This window comes from Nuphar pumila, chromosome 2 (genome assembly GCF_984573655.1).
Source record: "Nuphar pumila chromosome 2, dmNupPumi1.hap1.1, whole genome shotgun sequence".
Lineage (NCBI taxonomy): Eukaryota > Viridiplantae > Streptophyta > Magnoliopsida > Nymphaeales > Nymphaeaceae > Nuphar > Nuphar pumila.
In genome coordinates, this window is record NC_143250.1 from 70,661,138 (window position 1) to 70,676,084 (window position 14,947).

Consider the following 14,947-nt stretch of genomic DNA (forward strand, 5'->3'; position numbering starts at 1 on the left):
CCGACAGTTCAATGCCGACCTGGATCCACTTGGATCCCTCATTTTAGGCTGATTCAGATCCATATTTTTAAACATACGGATCCAGATCACTCGGATCCAACGTCGCGGGTCGCAGGACCCGGAGTCAGACCCGACACATTAATAGGAAGCCAATTACAAGAATCGTGCCTAGGGCACGCTTCTTGCAGAGCGTCAAGAAGTAGGGGGTCGGAGTGTGCTGCTGGGAGGGCAGTGTGCTCTTGCCTTTTCGGGGGTCTCCCTCTTCAAACAGAGGTATTGAATCCCTCTTCCCCCATCTCTCACTCTCCTCTGCCTCTCCTCTCTCTCGTTCTCTTTCCCTCTTTGTCTTCTCTCCTTTTTCCTTCCCCTCTCTGCTGCATTGTCGATGCCGTTTAGGGGAGCCATCGTCACCTCCCTCTTGGTCTTGAAGCTGGGTCATCGAAGCCGACATACCTCTCCTCTCACGACAGCAGCCACCTTCTCCTCGCCGGAACAAGTAGGAACCATGTATTCTCTCTTTCGGGCGTAGCATGGATCTCGTATGGAGTGTAGGTTGTCTGAAAACCCCACATTAATGGATTTGGGGATTTCGATGGTCATAAAGAAAAACCCAAACCGAACTGGACATTGGGGTTTCAACAGCATCTTTGAGTAGCCTCTTTTCATTTTCTTAGATTTGCTAACCCCATTTTTTGGGGGTTTCCTATTCTGGAGTGTGATAAACCTAGATTTGGAGAAGGGTTCGATTCTTGATGTTGGGTGACCAGAATCAGGGTTTTCCATCTCAAAAAAAAAGAAGACTCAGGCAGGTGAGTGAAGGTTTCCGACAACAACATTTCTTGAGTGTGATCTTGATTAATCCCATTCGGAAAAAAAAACCTGAACCTGTATGATTTGGGGTTTTCTGATTTTGAGTATCGGGTAACCCCAAGAATTGGGGGTTTCCGACTCTTAGTGTCGGTTAACCCCAGATTTGGGGATTTTTGACTCTGGACCTTGAAATCGGGAGGTCTCTGGATATAGTGTCGGGCAACCTGGTGATTTCCGATTGTGTTGCACAAACTAGGATGGTTCTTTTCGCTGTTAGCCGATCCGTGAGTCTGTTTCATTCAAGCGTCCATAGCATTCTTTATAATGGTTCATAGCATCCTTTATGTAACTTCTGTTATCTTAAATAGAATTTGTTTAAGTTAGTAAAACTATCACGCTTCTGTTAAATATGTGTGATCAAATCTTTTGTGTATGTCTCAATTAAATAGTACTCAGCATGTGTATATACCTCCTATTAGCTGGATCGAGTAGGTTTAAGTTATTAAAACATAGCATGAAGTTCTGTTAAATGAATCAGCAGTATATCCAGTTCACAGAAACTTGAAAGCATATAAGAACAAATCTCATCAGAGGAATGATCAAGAATCTAATCATCTTACCCTTGACAAGCCATGCGATAAGCCTCACATCTAGTTGAAATCTCATTAACCAGAGGAACAAGATGATTTCATGCTCACAACTAATGCTCTTGAAAAGTTCATCACAACCTGGAAGGAGCTCTGTAGAGAGCATTCTGTTTTAGAGGTTTTCAATAGGATGTTGCTCTTCTATAAACCATCACCTATGAAACATGAACAAAGAAAGATCAGAGGGATATTTTCATCTTATCCTTGGCTTGGCTTGCTAAACGTTGCAATGACTTCTATGAAGTGTGGAATGTGGGATTGTTTATATGATACATGCCAAGTTATTGCTGATGAGCTACTTACCAAACAAAATAGCATGCAACCTATGGAAAACATATAGTTGGAGCCTTCTGTGAAAGTGGAGGTTCCATCAAGCAACAATGATCACTTGCAAGCACTTGAAATTAGTGTTAATGCTGATGATATATTTAAAATGATCACCGAGCACTTCAGACTTGACAAAACCATGCGAGGAGAAAGAAACATTGCTTGAGAAATCTTGCCTAATGGGCAATATGGGTTGGGTACCTAATGCGGGTACTTGGACTGTTAACTTGAGTACAAGTTTCTTTAGGAAAAACAAAGAAAACATGCATATACCTTTTGCATTGTGTGCGGCCCGTTGTAGATTCTAGATTCTTACCTGCTTATGATTAACACGTTTTGGGTGATCGATATTAAAAGGCAATGTTAACTACATGGGTATTTTGTGAACATGTACCAATATGAAATGTTGGGTCATGTTGCAGTTGCACAAGGAGTCATATGTTTTAAAGAACCCATGGATGTAAACTTGCGTGTGACATAAGTAAGGTGGACTTAATCTGATGAATGTAGTTCTTCTCATATTTTAGTTTGATTTTAGCATGTTGGATATGAATGCATGCCTGTTAACATGTTATTGCAAAGTTGGTTTTGGGAAGTGCATACATGATATGAATGTGTGTAGCTCTGAACATTTAATTTCTAGATTCGGGTTATATTCATGTGTGTGGATGTTAACACATGAAAAGTTTCATGTGCCTACATTGATGGGACATGTTTATTTATCATGCATTTATGGATGGGTTTCAAGTGCATGTGTATACATGAAATCGATGTGTGTTTAGCATGTATAATTCTGCATAAATGTTCTCATGTACTTATGAATTATGGATGAATGCATGTGTGTTAAGTGATTACATGAAAGCACTTGTACATGGATGGTGAACACATGCATATGATTGTGGTAACTCATGCACATTGTTAAATTGGTTTGAATGGATGTGCATTTAGAGGCATGTTGACCTCATTGCATAAATTGTAAGTTATAATTTTTGCATACGATGCATTGATGGTCTAAATGAATCATCACAGGCCTGGAGAGCCTTGAACTTTAGTTCACTCTTTCTTTAATTGTTTAAATGCATCACAAAAATCATATTTTATATTATTGTTCTATATTACACTGTTTAATGTGTTTCCATGGGCTAGAGTCTTGTGATGGTTCTCGCAGGGGTAGATGCAAGCTTTTACCTTGTTTTTGTATGCTGAATTGCAAAACTCAATAATTAGCTTTTAATAAAAAGATAATGAATAAAAACAATATAATATATGTTCTGAGATATCTCATCTGGAGTATGAGAATCTTAGAGAACCGGTCTTGGAGAGACTGTGAGGATACAAAAATACTATGTACTGTAATTTTGTCTCCTAAACCCGATATTGAAGTTCCTTCTCCTGACCATGGTTTTAGAGAGAGTCCGCCACTTTACCTGAGAGTGGTGTGTTGGTCACAATTGTGAGTTTGTTTTTGGTACCAAGGAAGCAACACTTATGGGCGTGAGGTGTCCCTGACATTAGATATGGAGGTCTAATGTTCTGAAGGTGATTCGGTCGAGGGCTAAGTTGGAACCCAGTAATAAAATACAAATTGTGTGCTAAGCTACCCTGGGAACCTACGCGACCTTCAAGATTATACTCGTTTGGTGTATCCACGAGCAACAGTAATTAAAAAGAGAAACTTAAATTCTATGCATTTAATAGGGCATGCATATGAAAATGAAATGAACTTAAATGAAAGATAACAAAGGATTCATGCATTGCACATAAATGGTGTATATTCATGCTATGCATTAGAACATGCATATGTTATCTGTTCCCTTAATTATTATATGATTGATGAATGCGTGATGTTTAACTTCTAATGCATGTTAAATACCCTGTTTTACTTGAATTGTAATTCATGGTAATGATTAATGTTATTTTATGCCTAATAGATGCACCATGTGGTAAGAATGCTTATCTGAATTATGTAATTGTCATAATTGCATTCCTCTGAATCATTCTATGAAATTCATATCTATGGTTATGGGATATTTAAATGATTGTTATTGATGTTACTTGCCAGTTAGCTTCTGATAAATTGTTGACTGTTGTAGCGTAGTCCTTTACTTATTCTTGTATAGGTTGAAAATCACATTCGGCACCCACGTCACATACTTGACACATGATATACCTGAAAGAAGAATTACAATAATTCCTACTTAGACAATTGTAGTCTAATTCCTATAAATTTTCAGGTGGAGTAGAAGTTATGAGCGATTGCGGGATGAGGCTTCGATCGAGATTTTTGGATTTACTGTTCCAAGGATAGTGTGAGAAACTCTGATGTTATTAATCATTAATAATGAAATAAATGTTTTGGTTTGCTTCCCCTGTAATGTTCTAGAATGCTTAACCCTATGGTATGACTTGTTTCCGCTGTACTGAAAAAAAAATTCCTCAAAATTTGGGTTAAGATTTCGGGGCGTTACGTTGCATCACTATGAAAGTTTTTTTACTGTCTTATAACACATATGAGCATGATATTAGCATATATAAAAATTTTTTGACTGCCTTATAACACATATATGCATGATTGAATCAATATGAAAGTTTTTTGACAACCTTAGAACACATATATGCATGATTGAATCACTATGAAAGTTTTTGACAACCTTAGAACACATACAAGCATGCTTTCATCACTATGAAATTGTTTTACTGCCTTAGAACACACATATGCATGATTGAATTACTATAATTTTTTTTAGAACACATATATGCATGATTGAATCAATATGAAAGTTTTTTGACTGCCTTAGAACACATATGAGCATGATTGAATCACTATGAAAGTTTTTTGACAACCTTAGAACACATATTAGCATGATTTCATCACTACGAAAGTTTTTTGACTGCCTTGTAACACATATATGCATGATTGTGATACATAACACATTTATTTGACAGCCTTATAAACCATATATGCATGCGTGAATCACTGTGACATTCTTTGACAACCTTAGAACACATATCTACATGATTGAATCACTATAATTTTTTTTTCAGTCTTAGAACACATATCTGAATTCTGTTAATGTCCTTCAGTTTATTGCTAGTCTATGTGTCATTCAGCCATGTACTTTATTGCATTAGATTAGGTGCATTACATATAATTTATTTCATTATATTTTATTTATAAATACTAACATTTTGGTTCTCGTGTAGGATGCTAGAGATGATCAACGTAGAGGAGTTAATGGAGGCACGAAGGGAGGGGCAGATCAAGAAAATAAAGTAGATGATGCCCTGAATCTTGGCGAGGATTAGATTTATGTGTTTAATTTGTTTGACGTACTTGTAACTAATTATAACCTGGCAAGGATTGTATTTGGTTGTTAAAGTTGTTTAACTTAGAACTTGTGTTAAATTTGTTTCACTTGTATATGTATTTTTATGTGTACTTTGTGTTTTATAAGCAGATTATATGAATTGTATAACGAGATTTTTTTTTTCGAGTTTCGTATTTAAATTTTTTTTTAAATTAGCGACGAGTATTATCCGTCGCTAATTTAAATCAGTCGATGGTTTGCAATAAAATTTAAGTTGTTGCTAATGTTCGTCGCCAAATTGGTGATGGACATTAGCGACAGATACGCATCCCTCGTCACATCTTAACGACGAATTAAATTCCGTCGCATATCAGTCTCTATTTAGCGACAGATTAGCGGCAGACATGATCTGCCGCTAATCCGTCGCTAATTAGCACCGGATTGGCGACAAATAAATTTTATCACAGTTTAGCGACTAGGATTATGCGACAAATGCTATCCGTCGCTAAGCCATCACTAATCTATCGCTAAACACGTCAGTGACGAATTTTATGATGAATTAGTGACAGATATCGTTTGTCGCTAATACACATTTTTCTTGTAGTGTAACCTCCATGGGACAAGGATGAAACACACATAGTCTTCTAATATTTTGTTTTCATGGGGCTTGTACCGCCTTTTCTCTATAAGAAAGATATGAGATTGGGATGAACTCAACCATCTCGAAGAGCCTAAATTTACTAGTGCCTCATAAAGACCGTTGAGATTGGGACAAACCCAACTATCTCAAAGCGCCCAGATTTACCAGCGCCTTATAAGGATAATTGAGATCAGGACTGACCCAGTCATCTCAGAGAGCCCAAATTTATTGACATCACATAATGAGATCGAGATAGACCCAGTCACCTCGGAGATCCCGATTGCACTGATGCCTCGTAAGGATTCATGACTCACAATTATCTTTCATTAATGCAATAGGTCACCTTCCAGTGCAATTAATCCATGCAATGATCACATCATGCCCTTACACATGATCTAGTTATTCATGCCTTTACGCATGATTCATTCACATTTTTATGGTTCACCCATGAGCGTATAATGAACTAATACATCATGCTTCTATGACAAACATGTACCATGTTCGTAAACATAGCATTCAACAACATATACCAATGTACTAAAAGAATATATCACACACATGATATTCATAGAATGCATTGAGCATGTCATAAACACATACATAGTATTTGCAACATGCATAAACGGACAACATTCGTGCAAAACACACAACAATATAGTATGCATCAGACATGATATAATAGCACACATGACATATATATCATCATCACTCATTCATGAGTGCACGAGCATTTCAACCCATGCTTAAGTGTACATGCAACACACACATTCCTTATTTCCACTAAGTTACATCATGCCTAGCATGACCCCAACTTCATCAAGGAAAAACACTTCTTATGCTCATATATTTAATTCATGTTGAGCATGACTCCAACTTCAATAAGATATAAATACTTTTATTTCTATACATTCAAATCATGCATTTACATGAACCCCAACTTCTTTTATGATTTGCACGATTATTTTCATCATGCTTACTTACCTAGTGTCATTTGCCCAATTTTTATAAACATTGCATTTTTTCAATGCACATAGCCATTTTGATACTTAGCACAAGTATCACTTATTTTGCATAACCGGCATGCTATTTCAAATAGACAAATAGCACAAACATTTATGCATTATATACATATCAAAACAGAAACTTATATGTGCATGTAACCATATTCAAAGTATGAATATTAACCATGCAGAACACTTACACAAAACTGAAAATAAAATGTGCATATTAACTTATTAACTTTGTACAACCACACATATACATATGTATTTTTAATGCATATAATGGAACAAATAAAACCATAGCATAAATGTACACAATAACCATTTTAAATCAGAGTTTTAAACACAAATAAACATCGCCTAAAAACTTATTTTCAAGCATGCCCATAATGGCATTCAAATCTGAAAAATTTCCTGTCTTAGGCATTTTACCGAACACTTAGCGTGCAACATAATTTTCAAGGCAAAGACTGGAATTTCAGCATATGTAAAGCGTAAAATAGAATTCATTATGCCACATACGCAAAACTAGTAACTAGGCTACATGCATCAACTTAATTATGCAACAAATAAAACATGCTTGCAATTGGATATGCATTCTACAAATTCAGTTTAGGGTTTCTATCATTATAGAATCAATAAAAACCATGCAAAGAAACCCAAAATACCGAAGGGTTTCACAATCCACAAAAACCACAATGTAGATAATTTATTGAACACTTGGTGTGCAGTTGCAACATGTAAAACCAGCAAATTTTGAGAGTTATAAATGAATAAAGTGAACATCTTTATGATCAAGTTAGAAATGTGTTTCTGGCTTTTAAATTCCATTTATTGATGTATTACATATTCATTTACTCATTTCTGGCCAATAAAGATATAATTGACATTTATAGAATTATTTTAGGTAATTAACTATTAAATATAATTAATTTATACTTAAATATATGTATTTGATTGTGTCTATGACTTATTAAAGTGATTTCATGGAGTTTTGAAGTTAACTAGATGTATTTAGTTATTATAACTTTGATTTTAATCCTAAGGGCATTTTGTTTAGGTAATATTTAATCAACCATTTTATTTTAATGCATATATTGGTTAAAGGTGTGTTTGAGATCCAAGGATATTTTTGATCCTTTGGAATTGTGATTTGATGTCCTTAAATCGACAAATCTTTAGTCCAAGTGTCCAACAACCCCTCCCCCTTCCACACCCCTAAAACCCACTTCCCAGTTGGACCTCAAATCCACATATTTCAGGGCAAAATGGGGATGAGGATCTGGTGTTTGAAGGAGGTTGGATCATGGGGCTCATGCCTTGATTGGCGCGGTTGTGTGTTTCCTCGAAGATCTACGGCATTCATAGCACCTTATATTTCGCAAAATTATGAGCTTTTACCTTGTGTTAGGTCGTTGGTGTTAAACTGGTAGGGGTCTGCCTAACCCCAGCTTGCCTTTCAGAAAAGGAAAAGAAAAGAAAAGAAGGTTGCACATATAGCAAAATAAGCGTCCGTTGCTGCAAGGTCATAGTTGATTATTAATGGATGCATGCCATGTGGGTAACCCTTTCTTTCACATTCACACACACACACACAAAAAAGAAAAACTCTCTCTTATCACTCAAGGAAAAATCCAAAGCATGAATTATTTATATTTTCCTTATTTGAAATCTCAATCTCGTGACCCTCAGGTCGCTTTCTGTGATTTCTCTCCAACATCACACATCATCGTCCTGTTATTTCCCTTAGCAAGCAGTGATATATGATTAAAACCCGTGACACCATTCATGCATTTGTCCTCACACATCCCTTTTGCTAATCCCATGCCGCAGCATCGGTCGACCCTTTTTCACGAGAGCAGCTACAAAACAAATTGCCCAGTATCCCAGTACTATATTAAAACATGATAACTACAAACACCCACATTAACCCTGTTTTTCCTTTTCAACTTTTGCATTATTAATTAATAAAATAACATTTGGATATAATGCATCTTCTTTGTTTATATAGTTGGATAGAATTATGGCGACTCTCACCTAATAAAAAACCCTTTACATTAACCATGTATTAAATAACTGAAACATGAAATTTTGTATAACATTCCAAGATGATAACGTGATGTAAACTACTTGCAAACACCTTGCTGACTAAAGTATCCCACTTGCAGGCTCATGCATGAACCCTTTTTCTTCACCTTTTTCTTTTAACACAGATTAAGAAAGAACGTGAGGGTTAATGGGCTCTTGCGTTAAGTAATTGAAAGATAAATAAACTGAATAACTTCACTAGGTTGTGAATCTAATGTAGGAGCAAGCTTGTGGCTCATATTGCACAACCCATGTTCATGAACACTTGTTCTTGCTTCTTATAATTGGTTTAGATCTCACATAATGGTTACTCTGATGCATTATGGAAAGTCTTTGGCTTTGGCATCCAAGAACCAAATAATTTTCAGTGGTTGAATGGAATATCTTTTTTCTTTGTTATAATTGTTTTTTTTTTAAAGAAAGGCAATCAGAATATCATTAGCTGAAAAAATAGACAAAGGAGTACAAAGAGTGATGAGATATCACTCACAAGAAATCTTTGTTATATTTGTTATTAAGAGATCTGATATAACTGGTGGGGGTCTGCCTAACCCCAACTTGCTAATCCAAAAAAAAAGAGATCTATTATAATTATAAAGTATATCCAATAATAATAATAATCATGACAACAATAATAATATCTGCAGCAGTAGCAATAATAATAAGAAACCTAACAATGATTTTTTCCATGATATATATATATATATATTCTTCCTATTTTCAGGGAAATGTTTATTGTTTGTTGGTGTTTCTGTTAGTAAAAGGAAAGAGAAAGGAAGAAGCAGGAGGATGAAGTGCAGGAAAGAAGGAAGCAAGACTTGGAAGAGAAAGAAAGGCGGCAGAAGGAGAAGGAGGAGGAGGAAGAAAAAGAAAGAAAAAGGAAGAAGCAAAAGTAGGAAGTGCAGGAAAGAAGAAAACAATATTTGGAAGAGAAAAAAAGGCGGCGGAAGGAGGAGGACAAAAAAAAGGAGAGAGAAAGGAAGGAGAAAGAGGAGAAAAAGGAGAGAGAAAGGAAGGAGGAGGACGAGATAAAGGAGAAAGAATGGAAGGAGAAGGAGGAGGCGAAAAAGGAGAGGGAAAGGAAGGAGAAGGAAAAAAAGGAGAGAGAAAGGAAAGAGAAGGAGGACGAGGAAAGAAAGGAGAGAGAAAGGAAGGAGAAGGAGCACGAGAAAAGGAAGGAGAAGGAGGGCAAGAAAAAGAAGGAGAGAGAAAGGAAGGCGATGGTGGAGCCGGTAGAGAAAGAAAGGGAAAGGCAGTTGGAGGCAGTGGACCCACCAGAAAGGCCTAGGTTGGAAGGAGAACAGGAGAAAAGAGCGACCATGGTAAATAAATTCGTCCTGTTTATGTAGATTTAATAATATGTTTAGTGATTTTGGTATAGCGATTATTGTGTTATGTATTAATATGTATAGCGATTACTGTGATAGTTTGTGTGCAACCAATATTATTTATAGCGATTAGTAGAATATTATTTATAAGTACAAATTGAACTAATTTACAATTGCTAGTAATAATATGTTATTTTGTGTTACAGGGAGGTCACAGGAGAAGTAGAGCAGCAGGTGAAAAGCTTGGAGGTCGGTATCAATGACTTGTAGTTCTGTCGTGGTATGGTTAGCTGAGTGCATATCAGAAGGACCGATTATGAAATATGCACTTCGGTGGCCTTTTGGACCAGCAATATTTTGAAACTTGCTGGAATACCATGACCCACCTGGTAAATAAGTGAAATGATAAGACTAACACATTCCAGTTTGATTCTTTTGAGATCACCATGACTCTAGAAGATGTGACGAGGATCACTGGCCTTAAGTGTGATGGCATTGCTGTCCTATTACGACATTTAAACTATAACGCAAGGGAAAAATGCATGACCTTTTTAGAAATGTCGATGGACGAATAGAGTCAATGTATTTATGGTGGAATCAAGTCCACATCAATGAAAGTCTCATTTTTCTGTAATAAATGGGAAGGTCGCTCTGCTACTTGTGCATCTGAAACAGCTGACCAAGAGTTGCGCGACGTCCTTCTTTATTTTTTTGGTTTTACATTATTTTTCGATTGTTCTGGTTCGAGAATAAGTTCCATGTGGCTGCAGTACCTGACAGACTTAGACGAAGTCGACAACTATGCCTGGGGTGTTGCTATGCTCGCACACTTGTATAATCAACTCTACCGTGCGAGTAATGGTACGAAAACAGTTGGGGGATTTTGGCCATTTGTTCAGATATTTGTTGATTGCATAGTTAGTAATTGTAGACTAATTTCATTGAAGGTTGTAGTGTTACTAATAATATTGTTTTTGTTAGGCTTGGGCGTGGGAACATATTATCCCATTGCGTCCACGTTGTGGCCCTGCGAGTTGTGGTTTTCCAAAGATCGGTCGTTGGGCTAGAATAAACGTCACAGTTCATAATGCTAAGTCCATTTTAGATGGGCTGCAACTAAATGAGGTAAACATTCTAAAATTGTTTACAATCGTGTCAGCATTTATCATTGAGTATTATAAATTGTTGTAATGTTTAGCATTCTTAAGTAATCATCGCTGCAGGATTGTCTTCCGTAGTACATATCATTGTCGTCATATCTTACTTAAGTAAATTGTAATATATTTGTCACTTGTTATTAAAAAGAATTACCAATGTACAGGTTTTGTGGAGACCTTATGGAGATGGGGAGGACGATGACCAAGACGTTGTTGCAGAGGCTGTTAGATTGTCTGACCGCGATTTGTGGCTGTTTTGCAATTATGAAGCCGAGTTGCAGCATGGTAGTCGAGTTCTCCTACAATCTGACTTGGGGCAGTCTATCCCAAATAAGCCTTTGTAAGTGAGAAGGAAGATGAATAGTGGTGGGTGCATGAACGTGAATTGACGCGAATGCTACAGGGATGAATTATTAATTTGGAACTCAGGTGGTGTCTGTGCCGTATCGTATGATTCTAATGGACGACAATTTGATCCCTTCTATTTCGAAAGGTATTGGGAACCAATGCGCCGAAATCTGGCGATTGATAAAATTGGGAACCCATGCCTCCCAACTGCCCCCTCTCATGTTGCAGCCCAGCCTGTACAACCAAAACGTCGTCTCTTTGGTTACAACAATGATTCCCTCAGTAACAAAGCGCGATGAAGAGCGAATACTTGCTACAAAAGAGAACATTGTCTCTGCCGCAAGGTTCAATCTTATGGAGAGGGAGAATAAGAAATCAATGACATAAATAAGCAATATGGGGATACAATTGAACTCAGTGGTAGAGATGATGACCACTTTTTTTAGTAAGATGGATGCAACCAAGAGGCCACCCAGGATAGACAGTTCACCAATAAAAAGAGAGAGACAAGTCTATGATATTTCATCTGATTCGTCAAGTGCCTCAGAATAAACCCTAGGTATTCTTTTTTATCACGATAGGTATTTGTTGTAATTGTATAATTATTTGTCATAACGTGACATTCTTTTATTGTTTAATTCTTTATTAGTACATCTAACAGACACGTTTCATCTGTGAATCTCGTAAATAAATAAACTTTAATCGAAAATAGATGTCTGTTGTTCAGATTGCGTGGCATTGATTAAGGTCACCATCGTTATGATAGAGCATTTCTGCCCAGCAATCGCTGTATTTGTCTCCGCCTCGATAATACATCACAAAAAAGATTTGCGATGTATGCCGTGAACAATAATTTAACGAGTTCTGACATCGTAAATAATAACAGTCAATAGCGATAAGAAAAGTTTGATGCTCAGAAATCGCTACTGATGATCATAAGTAAATTGCAATCGCGTTGACGATGCTGGCCAGCCAAAATCGGTACGATATGGTTCTCTGTCAGAAATTGCTCATTTGCAGGGGCACCTTCAATGCAAACCGCGAAATAGGATTGCAATTCATGAGGTCAACAACACAAACGGCAATGACTTGTCCCTTTGTAAACGTTGTAAGTCAACATCGATTTGCGGTGTTAAATGATACTAGTATAAAGCGATAATGAACGTTTGTTGTTAAAAAACCGATAAGGGCTAAGATATGTGGCATGAATATATCGATGTATCCATATTTGATAATCAATTCAATAATCGTCAAAGATTATTCCTACCTGGAAAACGGGTTTGTTCGGGTCAGGTTAATCTCTCACTCAACTATTGTTATAATATGAAGTCGAAACGATGATTTTTTAATTATTTCAAACACAATCATTTAATTTTCGGGTTGTTTTCGAAAAAGGGCAGCATTCGAAACGACAGTTTTTAAATTATGTATAATGCAATCATTTAATTTGCGGGTTGTTTTCGAAAAAGGGCGGCATATGAAACGACAAGTTTTTAATTATTTAAAACACAATCATTTAATTTGCGGACGTTTATAAAAAAAGGCGGCATGTGAAAAGATGTATTTTTAATTATTTAAAATGCAATCATTTAATTAACGAGCGCTTTTCGAAAAAGGGCGGCATGTTAAAGGACGTTTCCTTTATATTTGACTGACGACGTCGATTTTGTATCTGCATTGCAAACGTGGCATCGATATCTTCGTCCAGGCATGACGCCGAAGAAGAGAACGATGAGAGCAATACGACCAAGCATGGCACCGAAGAAGAAGACGATGGGAGTAGTACGACCAGACATGGCGCCAAAGGAGAGCACGATGGGAGCAATACGACCAGACATGGAGCCAAAGTAGAGCACGATGGGAGCAATACGACCAGACACGACGCCGAAGAAGAAGACAACCACTTGCACAGTACCAGCACTAGCGCTTAAGACGTATATTTTTTGAACCTCCTGACCGGTTTAGTCAACATGTGCTTTTTCATGTCGTATTTCGACTTGTGTTGTTTACTGTAGAAAATAATTTCAATGTCAAATTTTGAATACTACGCACATGGTGCACTTAGTGCAACATCTACAGACAAGGGTGGGCGGCAACACCCTAACGAGTTCGTAGATGACATCGAGCAGATGCAAGATGAATTTGCAGATGGAAACACTATCAGTAATTTTGTACGTATGTAACTACTATCATTTTCTAGGTCATCGGTTTATATGTTTTGAAGTTCATAAATTTTTGCAACCAGACAATGTGTGATTTTGTCAATTATATTCAAAGCAACGCAACGAGCAATACAGTACACATCATCACCCCTTATTTCATGGTATGTTTGGTCTGTCATTGTTTTATTTGCTTTTATGACTTACTCACTTTTCTTGGTGGTTAAACCTTACTATTTCGTGCAACAGATGTACGTCCAACGAAAGCCATACACCAGTGGATTCCTAGATGCACTACCTTGTTGGAACAACAATGATGAGTGCGTAGATTTTTCAAATTTTGAAAAGGTAAGTGAACAAACCTCTTCTCCAAGGTTTAGTCGTTACATCCCCATCACAATATGTCTATGGAATTATAAATTATTGTATCGATTCGCAGATTTTACTTTCTACACTCTAGCAAAATCCCGAACATTAGGTCTTATACGAGATGAATTTTTTGGAAAAACAACTATGGTGCTACAACTCATTGGACTGCCACAGTGGTTTAGAACGTGACACTATGCATTTGGTAAGCTTCTGCCTATAGGTGAATCATATCTATTTGAGGTGGACCGGACTGTACTATATTTTCCCTTTATATCATAGGCGGGATTCCTAAATGACCTTGTGGGTGTCGACATTGCCGAGTGGATGTTGCTCTGTGCTGACGATGCTCCTGTACAAAGTAATGGGGTCGATTGTGGCATATTCGTAATGAAGCATATTGAAGCAATATACAAAGGAGAAGAACCTTTTTTCGATGTTGTATGAGCTTTGTATCCGCTATTATTGGGAATTCCTGTTATATATTGGTTTCACATTACATATTTTTGTTGCAGAAAGATATACCGGAATTACGCGAGGAAATATGCAAAAATTTGATTGAGTTTAAAAGGAACGGAAGACAAAATATGTAATGTGAAACCTATCGATTACTTTGTCTGTACAACCTAACAAGCTCCGCCATCACCGTTCTCGCCCAACTCCGGCGGTGCAGTCGCAACATGGTGAGGAGCGGTCGACGGAGGTGGAGTTGGCTGACGTGGAGCTGCCGATGGTGCAGTCGCGGGAATTTAATTTGCGGTCGTTAGC

The 14,947-nt window shown here is 37.1% G+C and overlaps 1 protein-coding gene across 6 annotated transcripts in view; it reads left to right on the plus strand.

Moving 5' to 3' along the window:
- The first annotated feature begins 205 nt into the window (after positions 1-205).
- The window catches only part of LOC149845727 (polygalacturonase At1g48100-like), a 36,005-nt gene continuing 21,263 nt past the window's right edge, over positions 206-14,947 (plus strand). For all 6 annotated transcript variants that reach the window (XM_089995949.1, XM_089995951.1, XM_089995952.1 and 3 more), the window contains exon 1: positions 206-809. The gene's annotated coding sequence lies outside the window, so the exon portion shown is untranslated. The remainder of the gene's footprint in view (positions 810-14,947) is intronic.